Below are 15417 nucleotides of genomic sequence, written 5' to 3'. Positions count from 1 at the left end.
GCTCTGTCTCTCTCTGTCTCAAAAATAAATAAAACATTAAATAAAAATTTTAAAAAAAAGTTTGGCAAAAATCCGTGAAAGCGGGGCTAGATCCCACCATCCTGGGATCATGACCTGAGCCGAAATCAAAAGCGAGTGTATCACTGACTGAGCCACCCAGGCACTCCAGTTAATTGTTGTTTTTTTTTTTAATTTTTTAATGTTTGTTTGTTTTACTTTTGAGGGAGAGAGCACAAGTCAGGGAGGGATAGAGAGAAGGGGACAGAAGATCAGTAGCCGGCTTCATGCTGACAGTAGGGAACCTGATGCAGGGCTTTGACTTGTGAACAGCAAGATCGTGTCCTGAGCCAAAGTCAGATGCTTAACCGACAGAGCCACGCAGGCACCCCAATTGTATTTTTTAAATTGTGTGTTACAGTCTTTTATACCAGTAAAATTTATAAGTCTGTGTGTGCACACACACACACACACATATGTATACATACATTTTTCAGAGCCAATTATTAAACATTTACTAGTGTGTTACTGCTTATAGATGATAATTGTTTCTTAAAAATCAATTAGAATTAATTGAAAAAGACAAGTGTATATAAAATAAGTACAAAATACTGGGGAAATACTTTATTTAATAAAATTGATAGCAGTATTCGATTTGTTCCTTGAAGACAACTTGCTAAAGTGGTGAATCATTAACATTATACAAATATGCTTGCAAACATGACTTCAACTTAAAAATTCGTGACAACTTGTCAATTTGGGGGTTATAAAACTAAAGTTATTTCCTTTAGCGTGTGCACACTCATTAAAATTCCCTTTTGTCTTTCTTACATAAATCATATCTGTTAATTCCAAGAGTTTGGGAACATCTGTGACCCAATGTGCATAACTTTCTCAGGTCACGCCAACAGGTAAGTTGCAGGGCTGGGATGTGACTCTAGGCAGTGTGGGCACAGGACCTACGTTCTTCAGCAGTGCGCTGTCCCGACTCTCCCACGTGGATGCTAGAGAACAGCAGACAGACCACTAGTGTTCATCGTGCAGGAGCCATCAGCCAATGTCGGACAGAGGAATAGGGGAAGAGGGCTTGGGAAGATCTGTTATGAGAGTTAGTATAGCTTTATTTTATAACAGCAATAACTAGCGTAAAGGTATCATAAATATGTTAAGTTAAAACTACAATAAGGTACCACCTCACACCCACCCACTAGGATTGCCAGAATGAAAGAGGCAGATAATGACAAGTGTTGGCAAGGATGGAGAAATTCGAACACCCAAACACTATACAAGCAAATGGCGCAACTGTTGTGGAAAACAGCCTGGCTGTTACTCAAAGGGTTAAATATAGAATCACCCTGAGACCCAGCAATTCTACTCTTGAGTGTCTAACCAAGAGAACTAAAGACACATGTCTACATGAGTACTTCCACACCAATGTTAAATCTGACAGCCAAAAAGTGAAAAACAACCTATATGTCCAACAAGTGTTTTAAAAAAATCCCAAGAAAAATATTAAGATACACATGAATACATATGACATGAAATACACTTGTTTTACGTGAAGAAAATAATACAACTTTGATGAGAAATATGAAAGAAGATTTTATTTTATTGAAAGAAAGGAGAGATGTATTTGTGAAAACATAATTTTGGGCTGTGTGGGGGCCTAAGTTGCTGTAGAACTCAGTATTATAAACAGATTAACTAGTCCCAAGTTACTTTTAAATTTTAATTATTTACTTTGGGTAGAAATCTTACCTTTCCCCCTTTTTTACTTGGTAATGGGATTCTAAAGGTTTTTTTTTTAATTTTTTTAATGTTTTTATTTATTTTTGAGAGAGACAGAGAGAGAGAGAGAGAGAGAGTGGGGGAGGGGCAGAGAGAGAGAGGGAGACACAGAATCTGAAGCAGGCTCCAGGCTCTGAGCTGTCAGCACAGAGCCCGACACAGGGCTTGAACTCATGAGCTGTGAGATCATGACCTGAGCCGAAGTCGGACGCTTAACCGACTGAGCCACCCAGGTGCCCCTAAAGTTTATTTTTTCATTATTTTAAATGTTTATTTATTTTTGAAAGAGAACCAGAGAGGGGCAAAGAGAGAGGGAGACAGGATCCGAAGCAGGATCTGTGCTGTCAGTGCAGGGCCCAATGCAGGGATTGAACTCACAAACACCAGGACCATGACCTGATCTTAACCGACTGAGACACCCAGATGCCCCAGGATTCTAAAGTTTCTTGAAAACTTAAACTACTGGGAATTTTCTTGAGATTAAAAAAATAAGAAGAAGAGTAAAAAGAAAAGATTTACTATACCACATATAAAGTTTTATCAAGCTTTGGCATACATAAAGTATGAAGAAAATGATATTTTAACTGAAGAGATCAGGAACACAATTTAATAAATGAGAAAATGTGTATACAAAATAATTGGGGAAGGAAACCATTATTGAATACATTATAACATGACAACTAGTAAAATATAAAATTCTCTTTCTGTCTCACACCTTACAGTGAAATAAATTACAGACTGGTCAAAAGAAATTCAACCTTCCTGAAAAGAAAGCCACAAAAGAACTAAAACAAAATGGTTATACGTGATAACAGTTAACAAAGAGCATTGTAGGAATGAAAGCTATAAAATAAACCACAAATTAATGTGTTGGAATATACAGAAATGTAAATTTTCTGCCCATCAAAAGCATTATAACGTTTAAGATGAGATGGCAAAGGGGAAAATTTGTGCCACAGATAAAATGCTTCCTATCTGTAATATATGACATGCTTTTATAAGTCACTAAGAAAAAGACAACCAAAAACATATAAATAATATACACAATTAATTTATTTAATTAAAATATCCATGTATGAAAAGATGGTTATGCACAAATAAAAAATTAAGTTCAAATTCACAGGAAATGAGATATTATTTTGTACATAGTTGGAAACAATGGAAAAGAATAACTGATGTTCTCAGAAGTGAAGTAAAAGGATATTCCTGAAAATTTTTATTTCACTATAAATTTCTATAATCATTTCAAAGAGAAGTTATCCTAAGGGGATAATTAGTCATGTCAAAAGACTAACATATAAAGACATTCTTAATTGTATTATTTATTTTTACCAAAAATAGCTAAGTAAAACCACCTTAATGGTCCCTGATAGGGTACATGCCCAACAAATTATGGTAAATCTACATGGTTTAAAATTATGTAACCACTAACAATCATGGTTCCAAAGAATTTAATCATATGAGAAAAAACTCACGATATGTTGCCAAAAACTTTACGCACATAAGTTCAGTGATTCTCTCGTGTACACACTCATGCATGTGAATGCACACACACGCACACACATGCACCAAACCATTTTTATAAAAACACTCACACATTAACTGAAAAAGTTTATGATGATCATTCATAATTTTTATATTCTCCTTAAGGTTTTAAGTTTTTTCCAAATTTCTATAATGAACTGATTTATTTTATAAGCAGGAACTAAGTATTAAAATAAAAACAAAATTTTCAATTGAAAGCATTGTATAGAACATTCACTGAGCATGTACCGTGTACCTTGCACTGTTCTTGATGCTAGGGCTGTGCCGGGGTCCCATCACATTTCTGCTCTCTAGGACCTTACATCCTAGTGACAGATCACACAAAAACATCTCCCCCCAGACTCCGCTGCCAAAAAGAGTGTGTTTTAGGGGCTTAAAAAGCAACCAGCCCTGAGTGGAGCCTCTTATTCTAACTCAACTGACTCCGAAGGAGTTTTTCACCTGTGTGAACACTGATTAACCCTGGACCGCTCACAAGGAAGCTGTGTCCAAGGTATCAGGTGTCCGATACCACAACAGAAGATACGGGTGATTTAAATCCAGACTTGTTCTCTTTCCTGAAACGTAGAGGTTGTGATCCTGTTGTTTCCAAAGCTTGGCATTTCGAACATCTGTATCTTTACAGAAGATTCATAGTTTTTCTGCTGTATGGTTTGTGCAAATTCACAAGTAGTCTCAGATCCACAAAGCCATGCCTATTTATAGCCAATGGGAGAGAAAATACTTATTCTATCAATTCTGTGTCACTTAAGTAAATTCATTTGTATCCACATTCTTTCATCCACGTTAGGTTCTAAATTTCTGGAGGATGGGAACCCTAGAGGCTATTCTGAAATTTGTATAGGCACTAACTTAAACACATTAATTTTTAATAAAGATTCTAATGCTTTAGGATGATTAACATGAGGTTACTCAGTACATAGTAAAGAACTGTGTACTTTACCTGATTGACGACTTACCTGGGGTGGTGTATAAATACGCTCTTACAAACTTGTCCATACATGCTTTGCTAGCCATGCTGAAAATCATGTTTCCACACTATTTACACAAAATAAAGCAGATGCTGCCAAAACAAAAAAAAAGCGCTTTATTCTTAGTTGACAGAATGTATATTTTTGCATTTTAGCCTATGTTACTGCAGAGGCACAACATAGTTATAATGTATGTTTCTCTCTTTCATGACATCGTGTCAAGAAGGAAAGAAGAGGGAGGAAGGAGGAGGAGGGGAAAAAGAAGAAGAGGAAAGAGAAGAAGGAGAAGAAGAAATTGTCAGGGCTAGATTATTTTTACATCAACATATATGTTTAATCTGTGAATAAATGGCTTATAGTAGCCCCATATTTGCTGTGTTCTACCTTTTTCTCTTCCTGGGAGAACAGATTTTTAAATATTCTAGCACATTCACCATTTAGGTGATTAGGACCCAGGCTCCGTTATGAGGACATCTAAGAAAGGTCACCAAATCTACATACAGCTCAAAAGAAAATCATCACTTGACTTCCTAACAGCAGTATTTTAACCTTTTATGAGCAAAATTTTCTGTAGAGCTTCTAAAAACACTTTCTTGGGGCTCGTTTTCAATGATTACAGTTTTAGTAGATTTGGCCGGAAACAAGGATTGCTGTTTGAAACAGACAAACAAAAACTACTTACACAGGTGATTCTCACATGTCCTGAAGGCAGAGAACCGCTATTTGAGATATGTGAAGACCTCCTCAATAATGTTAAAATCATGTTATGAAATTAACAGTTCACATGATGGAGTTTTCCCATACAACTTAGGTGTATCAATTTGGTTCAAATCAACCAATATTTGCCAAGAATCTATCAGGTACAAATCACCTTCCTGTGACTGGGGAACACAAAGGTATGCTGAAAACAAAAGAAAACAAAAACCTATTGCAGCCCTAAATGATTAAACCCTACTGATTAAACTCCAAGAGAGAATCTGGAAGGCTCTACAAGGCATGACAAAAGTGCTATGAGGGGCGGAAAGAGGGAAAGGTCTCATCGCTCTCACAAAATCATGAAAAGCATTATTAAAGATGTAGTCGAGGCAGGCATTGAAGAATTGAAGGGAATTTGACAGGCTGAAGTTGGAGGGGCCGGCCAGGGCAGGACCCCGAAAGAGGAAGGAAGGGATGGATGGGAGCAAACTGGCTGAAGCTTAAGTAGAAAAAATAAAGCGAGAAAGTCCTTTTGGGAAATTAATTCCATAGGCAAGAACTCAAACCAAGGAAATGAAAGAAATTCCCTTACCACCATAGAACCTAATAAAAACTCATTTTCAAAGAACGAGCTCGGAGAAAGGAATAGTAAAAACAATAGAATGAATGGAAAAAAATGGAGATTGCAGTTAAAGAAACAAAATAAGGAACAAAACAGCAATATTGGAAACACATACATTAGGCATGTAATAAACAGAACACCATGTCTGAAATTTAATTATTGAAATAAAGGCTTTAGATAAGGGTTGGTGCAGAGGGGAAACAGAAAACAATTAAAACATTTAGATAGATGACATCTTATTTCATTAAAGCAAAGTTACCATCAACTGCAAGACGCACGGCTATTTTACGTAGCACTCAAAGAGGAAAAAAGCGCTGCCGATAACACCAGGACACAAGGTTGTCTTAGCATTTTTATATTTACTGATGGAGCTCATTTAATCATAGACAAGATTGTTTTATATCACGGACGGTTCTGGCGCACACAAAAAGGATACCTTATCAAGATTTATAACAAGATAAATGAGTTAAGACATAACTAGTTTCTCACATTGTGTCCAATTGCCCTCCATCGCTTTCCAGCTCAGAGTTGTTGATGTCTGTGTTTTTCTCCAGCTGATGTCTCAGTAGCACAGCATAACCCAGCATCATCTAATCGTGACCGTTATCGTTTGTGAGAAAATATGGCATTGAGTCATTCTGCCGTCGATGAATATCTGTTTCAAAGATAATCCAACACACAAATGGCAGATGTACCTGAATTTAAAAAGTCAGAGAACAGATTCTTGGAAATGTATTCAAGTTGTAAGTACAAAAGTTCACTTAATAAGGTACACTCTGTTCCAGAAAAAAATAGAGAGAGATTTTGGACACAGAAGAAATACTGATGATGGTACCACGTTTCAAGAATGGGCTGTATAGTATATTACTGAAGCATGTGGAGCTGACAGTAAGACTGCCAGCGTTCAGCTCTCAGTTCTTTTTAGTTACAGTCTGTGTCCTCACTGGCAATCTGTGCTACCTCTCTAGGGGGGGCTGGGGGTCAAAATGCCATATCTCAGAAGGTTGTTGTGAGGATGAAGCAACTGTCAGGAAGTGGGTTGAATATAACTGTTAGGTTAAAAACGATCATTCAGAGGGGTGCCTGGGTGGCTCAGTCGGTTGAGTGTCCGACTTCGGCTGGGGTCACGATCTCGAGGTTCGTAAGTTTGAGCCCCGTGTCGGGCTCTGTGCTGACAGCTTGGAGTCTGGAGCCTGCTTGGGATTCTGTGTCTCCCTCTCTCTCTGCCCCTCCCCTATGCATGCTCTGCCTCTCTCTGTCTCTCAAAAATAACAAATAAATGTGAAAAAAACAAAAACAATCATTCAGAGTTCTACACTGTCTAACATGGAGTCACAGAGACTGGACTTACTCTCCCTCTGAAACTAAACCATTGGACCAGGTGTATGGAACAAGAAGGGTTTTCAAGACATGAGACCTTCCTGTGCCCCACTCCCCACAACACACCACAGTGATCCCTGAGGGACTAGAAAAGAATGAGATGTGCCCCACAGCTGCTCAATGTGTCTTCTGGGGAAAAGTTCTACACCCTGGTGTAGAAGTGACCCCAGGTGGAGCCAGTGGTTTCCCAGAGCTGAAGAGATGGAGATGGTCTTCTGGGGAGGCCAGGTGTCCAGAGTACGGGGCAGAGGGCTGGAGAGGAGAGAGCTGTCCAGAGGAACTCAGGAGATCTGTGGGGGGGTCCCCATCCACTGTCAGCACATGCAAGGGAGGAAGCTATCTGAGAACCATCGAAAGGATTCGGGAATTGCTGAGGTTCTCGCAGGGCCAGAAATTGTTCTGTTCCCAAGAGCCAGAGTGGAAAGCCTCAGAATTCATGGGCCTTCAGGGACAGTGCTCAGAGGCCTCAGTCATAGGAAAGAATTAGCTCCAGACCAAATGCTGCTCTGGGCCAGCCTAACAGAGCTTGGAGGCAAGACCCACAATGTCCTCAATGTGTTAAATGTTTCTAAATAACTCTTTTGGTGACATGTCTGATCAAATCTTTTGCCCATTTCTTTTTCAGTTGGATTTTTTGTTTTTTAGTATTAAATTAAAAACAATTTTTTTTAATGTTTATTTATTTTTGAAGGAGAGAGAGACAGAGTGTGAGTGGGTGGGGGGGGGTGGGTAGAGAGAAAGGGAGACACAGAATCTGAAGCAGGCACCAGGCTCTGAGTTGTCAGCACAGAGCCCGACGCGGGGCTCAAACCCATGAACCGGGAGATCATGACCTGAGCCAAAGTCAGACGCTCAACCGACTGAGCCACCCAGGTGCCCCTTTAGTATTAAATTTTTGAAGTTTTTTTAATATAGTTTCCAGTTTTATTGAGATATAATCGAAACATAACATTGTATTAGCTTAAAATATACAACATAATTATTTGGTATATATATTATATAAATAATATACATATAGCAAAATGATTAGTTTAGTTAACATCTGTCACCTCACGTAGCTACAGACTTTTTTTTTCTTGTGATGAGAAGTTTTACGTTCTGCTCTCTTAGCAACTTTCAAATACACAATACATGTATTCTGGTTACAAGACCTTTTCAGAGGTGTGGTTTGCAAACGCTTTCTCCCAGTGTGTGATTTGTATTTTCATTCTCTAGTCAGTGTCATTTAAAGGGCAGAAGTTGGGGGCCTCTAGGTGGCCCAGTCGGTTAAACGTCGGATTTCGGCTCAGGTCATGATCTCGCGGTTCCTGAGTTTGAGCCCCGCGTGGGGCTCTGTGCTGACAGCTCAGCGCCTGGGGCCTGCTTCAGGTTCTGTGCCTCCCTCTCTCTCTGCTCCTCCTCTGTTTGCACTCTTGTCTCTTTTTCAAAAATAAATAAAACACTAAAAAAACAACTAAAAAGTTAAAGGGCAGAAGTTCTTATTTTGATAAATTCCAAGTTATCAACACACACACCCACCCCCCCCCACACACACACACACAGAGCAATATTCATTGCTGCTTTATTTGCAATAGGAAAAACCTGGAAATAATGCAAATGCCATCAACAGGTGCATGGATAAATAAATTTTGGTACATTCATACAGTAGTATACTACCTCTCAGTAATGGACTATGTAAATATATGAATAAACTATTCACATATTCAACAACTTGCATGAATCTCAAAATAATTATGCTCAGGAAAAGAAGTCAGGCCAAAACAGGAGGTACAAATTGTATGATTCCATTTATAGATAACTCTAGAAAACCCAAGCTAATGTTCAGTGATGCAAACAGAACAGCGGTTGCCTGGAAAGGGCAGATGGAGACAGCATGAATTACAAGGGGGCACAAGGATACATTTGGAAGCGGCGAACATGTCTGTTATCTTCACTGTGGTGATTATTTGATGGTTATATACATACTCTGAAACTTACCAAATCGTACACTATGACCATGTATATTTTATTTTACGTACATTATACTTCAATAAAGCTCTAAAAATTATTCGGTCATCCAAGCAAAAAGCAACCACGTACTAAGAAAGGTGTGGGAAAAAAGGTGGAAAAATATCAAGCTAACCTCAGATTTCTCCATGGCCATATAACTTGATTTTACTTAGTGATTTTTTTTTAAGTTCTTATTTATTTATTTTGAGAGAGAGGAAGCACAAGTGGGTGGAGGGACAGAGAGAGAGAATCCCAAGCAGGCTCTACACTGTCAGTGCAGAGCCCAACTCAGGGTTCGAATCCACGAGCGGAGTCGGGAAATCATGACCTGAGCTAAGGTCAGAGGCTTAACCCACAGAGCCCCCCAGGCGCCCCTATTTACTTGGTGATTTTACGAAGATAGTTGACGGACTTTTTCATGTCTGTAAGAGCCCAGAGGCTACAGCATCGACGATCATTTCTTTAAAGGAAAAAGTAAAGGACTGCAAATCATTACAAGCATGACAACTGGTACAGGCCAGTCCTGGGCTGTTGCAGGGGCTTCTGGAAAGTATCTCAGGGCCCTGATCCTGTCCGAGTACCTGGGTAAAGGCCACTCTGGGCAAAGCACATCTGTGCTAAGATAAAGAGAAGTTTTCTGGGTGAAGAAGAGTCCCAAGAGTGTCTTGGGAAGAAAGAACACGTGCAAATGAGGTCCTCCCTTACTGTGAGCTAATCTGCTTCCCAGGAAATGGTGCCAGGTCTAGGAAATTCGATTCAGATGCTTAAGAGTTTGGCCAAAGTCACCCTAGGAAGTGACCAAGACCAGTGAAAATTTAAACAGCTCTGTTTGACCTATTTGATCCAAGAAAAAAAAAAAAAAAAAAAGCAAGCCCAAACCCGGAAAGCTATATAATGTAACCATGAGAGCTGAAAAAGGGAAGAGTAATTCATACTACCCTCTGGAAAATACAAAAGACACATGTGGAAGTTCCCAAATATCTGTCTTGGAAAAAAAAAAAAAATAGCCACCCTTGTGAAAAAAAAAAAAAAATTACCCACCCTTGTGACCTGAAACTAATGTAACGCTGTGTGTATTAATCATATATATAAACTTCCAAGGGCTTACTGAGCTCTCACTGGATGAAATCCAAGCGCATTTGCACGCCATACCCAAGCCTGCATCATTCGCTCACTGCCTAGCTTTCCGCATGTATTTCATCCGTCTCTCTTCTTCACGTTCCTTCCAGCTGCACCCAACAAGCCCCAACTTTGGAAGGCCTTGCTGGCTTCCGGTGGCTAGGTTGGCTCCCTCTGCGGGGAAAGTTCCACCCCGCCATCCTCCAGGCCCCATCACTCCTCCTCCAAAGGGCGCTCGGCGAGTGGAGAAGTCTGCGCCCAGGCTCAGTGCTATCCATCCGCTCGCCAGCGCAGAGGATGTGCTCCACCCAATCGGCCCCACATCCCTGTCACTTTTTCAAACCTCCAAAGGAGTGATGAAAGATCTAAAAAATGAAGCACCTTAAAACTGCAGCGTTTCCTGGGTGATGCACAACACCCGGGTCCTCCTCGGGAGCGGAAGGACATTTGGAGAGGGTTGGAATCGGGCTGTTAAGCAGTGGCTTTCAAATGTTTTAAAGGCTTTTTTAAATATTTATTTATTTTTGAGAGAGTGAGAGAGACAGAGCACGAGGAGGGGAGGGACAGGAAGAGAGGGAGACACAGAATGGGAAGCAGGTTCCAGGCTGTGGACTGTCAGCGCAGAGCCCAATGCGGGCCTGGAACTCACAACCAGCAAGATCATGACCTGGGCTGAAGTCGGGCACTTAACTGACTGAGCCAGGGAAAAGTTTAAACAGTGGAGGCCTTTTTCTCACCCCAAATGTTACCTGGGATTCCAACATACAGTATAGGTTAAAGTAGGACTTCATGAGTAAAAGTTTATTATCTCACATGGGGAAGGGCCATCCGTAAGAACAGTGGGGCAGTTTGGGTACCCGGCCTATTTGAGTGTCTGTGCTTCTTAATTACAATTTTATTTAAAGTTTTTAATGTGTCTTTTAAAAAGCCACTCAGACATTTGCAGACCCTGAAGCAGTCCTGAGCCTGGCTTGAAAATGACTGCTTAAAGTCGGGAGGAGTGAGGCTTAGGCAGGAATCAACGAGCATTCAGGGAATTCAACGGTGTTGCTTGATTTAAGCCTGGGTCTTTCCAATTCTGAAAGCCCTCGCTCTTTCCATTGCATCACTGCTCTCCAGGCTTTGTGAATTCGCCCTGAGGAGTTACAGACAGGCATTTGCACCGTCCTGAGTTTCTAATTAACAGACCAGAAAATGCACTGGCGAGAGGTGGGGAGCTGAGAACCCCGGCAGCGCGGCGCTCTGCAAAGTGCTCACTGTCCTGTGGGGCATGCCCGGCGCAATCCTGCAACCCTCCGGGAAAAGTACTTTCGCGGAGGCCACAATGAACTGGGCTCGGGCAGCGGCTTCACCGTTGATAAAAACGGAAGGTATCTGACTTCGTCCCAATACTTTCCGGAACGGCCAGTATCAAGTGCAATTTGTGGGGTTCCTTCACCTCAATAGAAGCAGAAGGTTCTGAATGGAGTGGTTGTGCGCCAGCTTGGCAGTAACCTGAGCCACCGCCCAACCCCCCCCCCTCCCCCCCCCCCCGAGGATAATAGGCATCTGGACCCCGCAACCAGAGCTATGTAAAGCTAATACATGCAGACGCTGTGGGCTTCAGCCTGTCGAAAAAGGCAGGGAGGTTGCATGGTATATTAAATTCACTGAATTTTACAGCTCACATCTGGCCTCAAGGACAGCTGTGGTCAGGTTTCCTGAAAGACTTCGGTGAAAAATGGTAAAGTCAAAATATTTGAGCCTCTCTGTTTGCACTGAAGCAACTTGTTCATCAGTGGCTCTGCACTGGGACTTACTAGTTACCAGTTTCACTTTACTTAAGGCAAGAGTAAACTTCTGAAACACAATTAAACAGCATCCTTGGACTCAGGGGAGTCTTACCCATGCAGCGTTGTCCTTGCCGTTTGAGAAACATATCTTTATATTGTTAGAAAATTATGAATGGGTCTCTTAACATCCCTTGAAGTTTGCTTACCTTGATACCCATTTGGCACTTAATGATGGATAAGTGGTTTAAACAGAGAGTGTGAAATGATCGGCGTTTAGGCAGCCTCCTTGCATGTCCGAGATTTTGAATAAAAGGGAATTTAGCATAAATAACAACTGTTAATCATAACCATGGAAACGAAACTGGGGTTTTACATTCAACAGAAAAGTTGCATCTCAACACTGTTGGGTATGTTGGGCAGTCTGTTTCTAATCTGTCAGAAAGCACAACATGGATTTAATGTGACCCTGAAGGATATAAGGAAAACAGGGCTTGCCCTCTGATCCTCCATTTGAAGCTTGTTGAATTAGTCCAAGCACATTTGAAATGAATCAAGATGGTTAACATCTGCCTCTCTTTATTAGAAAAATTCTCTTTTTATTATAAATAAACACTTTGTCCGGGTATGATTGTGAATTCCACTAGTCCATGGACTTGGGTTTCCGGAGCAACTTCAGCACTGGACCAGAAGCGCAAAGCATCTTCTAAATCTCTCTAGAATCCATCATTGAACGCAGAGAAAAGAACCAATAATTAGCTAGTACATTGCAGGCTTTTTACCTCAACCCAGGTAGCAGCGGATTCAGCTACGTCGCAGAACCTTGGACCACTCCGTCATGATTTTTCGGACTTACATCGCAACGGAACGGCACAGAGGTGCCTGGAGCTCTGTAGGAACGTGCCTCAGTCAGCCCTTCACTGGTCATCAGAACACGGAAGAGGCCCACCAGACAGTCGATTTGCCTCTCAGCCTCCTCAGTGTGGGTGTTCACTGATACCAGGGGGATAAAGTCGGCCCAGATGAGGTAGTTCTTTAAGGGGCTGTGGGTATTAGAAAACAGGACTTTCAAGAGAGGTTGGGTCTCCTCCCCCCACATCATCCGTCTTCCCTTTCCTTCTGCTCCCAAGAACATACAGTATGTAGCTTTATGGTTGCTCATGAGAGCAACTGTTCTGTTGTTGCTTATACCCTATTTAATGGCTGAGGCATAATGGGGTGGTCCTGTGAATTCAGGAGAGTTGTTTCTCCCCAAAAACCAGAAAATTTAAAAGCCTGTATTGAGTGTGAACCCTGTTCACTGAAAGAACAACTATACCCTCTCATCCAAAAGAGACTGACTCAGGGGCACCTGGGTGGCTCAGTTGGTTAAGCGTCCGACTTCGGCTCAGGTCATGATCTCACCGTTCGTGAGTTCAAGCTCCACCTCGGGTTCTGTGCTGACAGCTCAGAGCCTGGTGCCTGCTTCAGATTCTGTGTCTCCCTCTCTTTCTGCCCCTCCCTGCTCATGCCCTCTCTCTCTTTCTCTCTCAAAAAAAAAAATAAACATAAAAAAAAGAGACTGACTTGAACAGTACCTTATTACGGTATGACTTTGGACATGATACTTCACTCCTTGAGGACTATTTCTCTAGTTCAAAAACAATAGAATATTGGCATCTGAAGAATAATCCCCGCAGTGTGCCTTCACTTAGATTTATCATTAATGCCTTCTGGTCACCCTGTAGTGAAGACATGATCAACCCGTTTAATCCAGGAAGAAAATTAAGGTCTGATATTTGTACTTGCTAAAATGTAAAATGGGATTAACCTTTCATCTTCCCATTTCTCAGTCGTATGCTCATTTCAAAGCACTAAATCCAAGGGACCTAAAAAAGAGAGAGGTAAAGAGATCCCCTGAAAACTGTTACTGTCCTACATTTTACAAGGTCTGATTGAAAGAAAGATATTCTGTTTTTGATATATGTCAGACTAGTGCTAGGTCAACCCACTGAAAACAAACAAATAGAAAAGCTAGATGAAATATTTTTTTTTAAGAAAAAATCTTGTTAAAACAACCACTCAGTGATTGTGACATACAAGCCTTAAGGGAAGGAAGCATTGTCTGTTTCTTACCCTGATGCACCCCCAACACATAGAAGTAGCTGGCATATTGGGAGCACTCCAGAACTATTTGTTGAATGATTGCTTTGGTGAGCTAGCAAGCAAGTGAATACTTGGGTCCAGATCTCAGTGAACATGAGAACCTAGAGAGGCAAGCATGGCATTTCATCCAGTATTTTCACCTTGAGAACATTTGCAGAAGCTGACCATTTAAGCTTTTATGATCCTGTTCAGTGTGGAGGCCAGAAAGTAAAGTGCAGGTCCCTTCCAAGTAAGAGTCTAATGGGAAACCTTTCCCCATAACGTGAGAACATCAAGAAGCTATATCTTCAGTACGACAGTGAACTAGAGATAAACTCTCCCCCCCCTCCCCCCGCGTTTTGACCAGAAAATGGTAACAGGGAAAAGAAAAAAAAGGAGAAAAAGAGAAAGAAAATTGCTTGTTTCAAATCTTGGCACTGAGAGGAAGGGGAGACAAGACTGAGAAATTATATTTACAAGCAAGCTCTCGTGTGGATTTGTTGCCCTAATTTCATAGCATCTGGATGGCCCGGAAAATTTCAAATAGAATTGTTTAAATAATCCTAGATTGGTTGTTACCTGGCAGAGGAAAGCAATAGCCTTTTCTTTTTCTTCTTCTTTTTTTTTTTTAATGTTTATTTATTTTTAAAAGAGAGAGAGATAGAGTGCCAGTGAGGGAGGGGCAGAGAGAGAGACACACACAGAATCCAAAGTAGGCTCCAGGCTCTGAGCTCTGATCTTTCAGCACAGAGCCAGCTGCGGAGTTCGAACCCATGAACCGTGAGATCATGACCTGAACTAAAGTCAGATGCTTAAACGACTGAGCCACCCAGGCTTAGGTACAAAGGTACTTTGTCTCAGTACTTATAAGATTTACACGCATAAGCAAACCACACAGGAAAATTAGCAGCTTACATTAGGGTTTGTTTTGTTTTGGTTTGGTTTGGGTTTTTTGAGAAAAAGAGAGAGAAGGGGGGGAAGGGTAAGAGAGAGAGAACTCAGGCCGGCTTCACTCCCAGTGTGGAGCCCAATACAGGGCTTGACCCCATGACACTGGGATAATGACCTGAGCCTAATTCAAGAGTCAGATGCTCAACCAACTAAGCCACCAAGTGCCCCACAGCTCACATTGTTAAAATGACCGAACAGATGAAGAAACAAGATATCTTTGAGTGAGAAACAGCAGAGTTGAACACTGTATGTGAAATTTTAGACATGGAAACAAAACAACTATGTTTGCAAAGTTTAAGTTAGTAGAATATGAGCTACAACTTTGCCTAAACAGAGAATAAAATACTGCAAAATAACAAAGCAAAGAAGAATCAAAACTTTTAGAAAGAAAACACATCATGATGAAAATTTAAAAACTCAGTTTGTTTGCATTTTAAAACAGATCAGACAAAGCTGGAGATTAAAG

At 41.0% G+C, this 15417-nt stretch overlaps 1 long non-coding RNA gene across 1 annotated transcript; it reads right to left on the bottom strand.

The window, feature by feature from the left end:
• Positions 1–2882: 2882 nt before the first annotated feature.
• Positions 2883–14605, bottom strand: LOC109268006 (uncharacterized). Its single transcript, XR_002080411.2, has 4 exons — positions 14580–14605; positions 6109–6314; positions 4290–4393; positions 2883–4025 (listed from the first exon to the last, which is right to left on the bottom strand). It is a non-coding gene; the product is annotated as an uncharacterized LOC109268006 (long non-coding RNA).
• Positions 14606–15417: the final 812 nt, after the last annotated feature.

Source organism: Panthera pardus, unplaced genomic scaffold (genome assembly GCF_024362965.1).
Source record: "Panthera pardus isolate Hobbes unplaced genomic scaffold, ASM2436296v1 HiC_scaffold_8, whole genome shotgun sequence".
Classification (NCBI taxonomy): domain Eukaryota; kingdom Metazoa; phylum Chordata; class Mammalia; order Carnivora; family Felidae; genus Panthera; species Panthera pardus.
The sequence above is the reverse complement of the archived record's forward strand: the minus strand, read 5'-3'. Positions and strand labels throughout refer to the sequence as shown.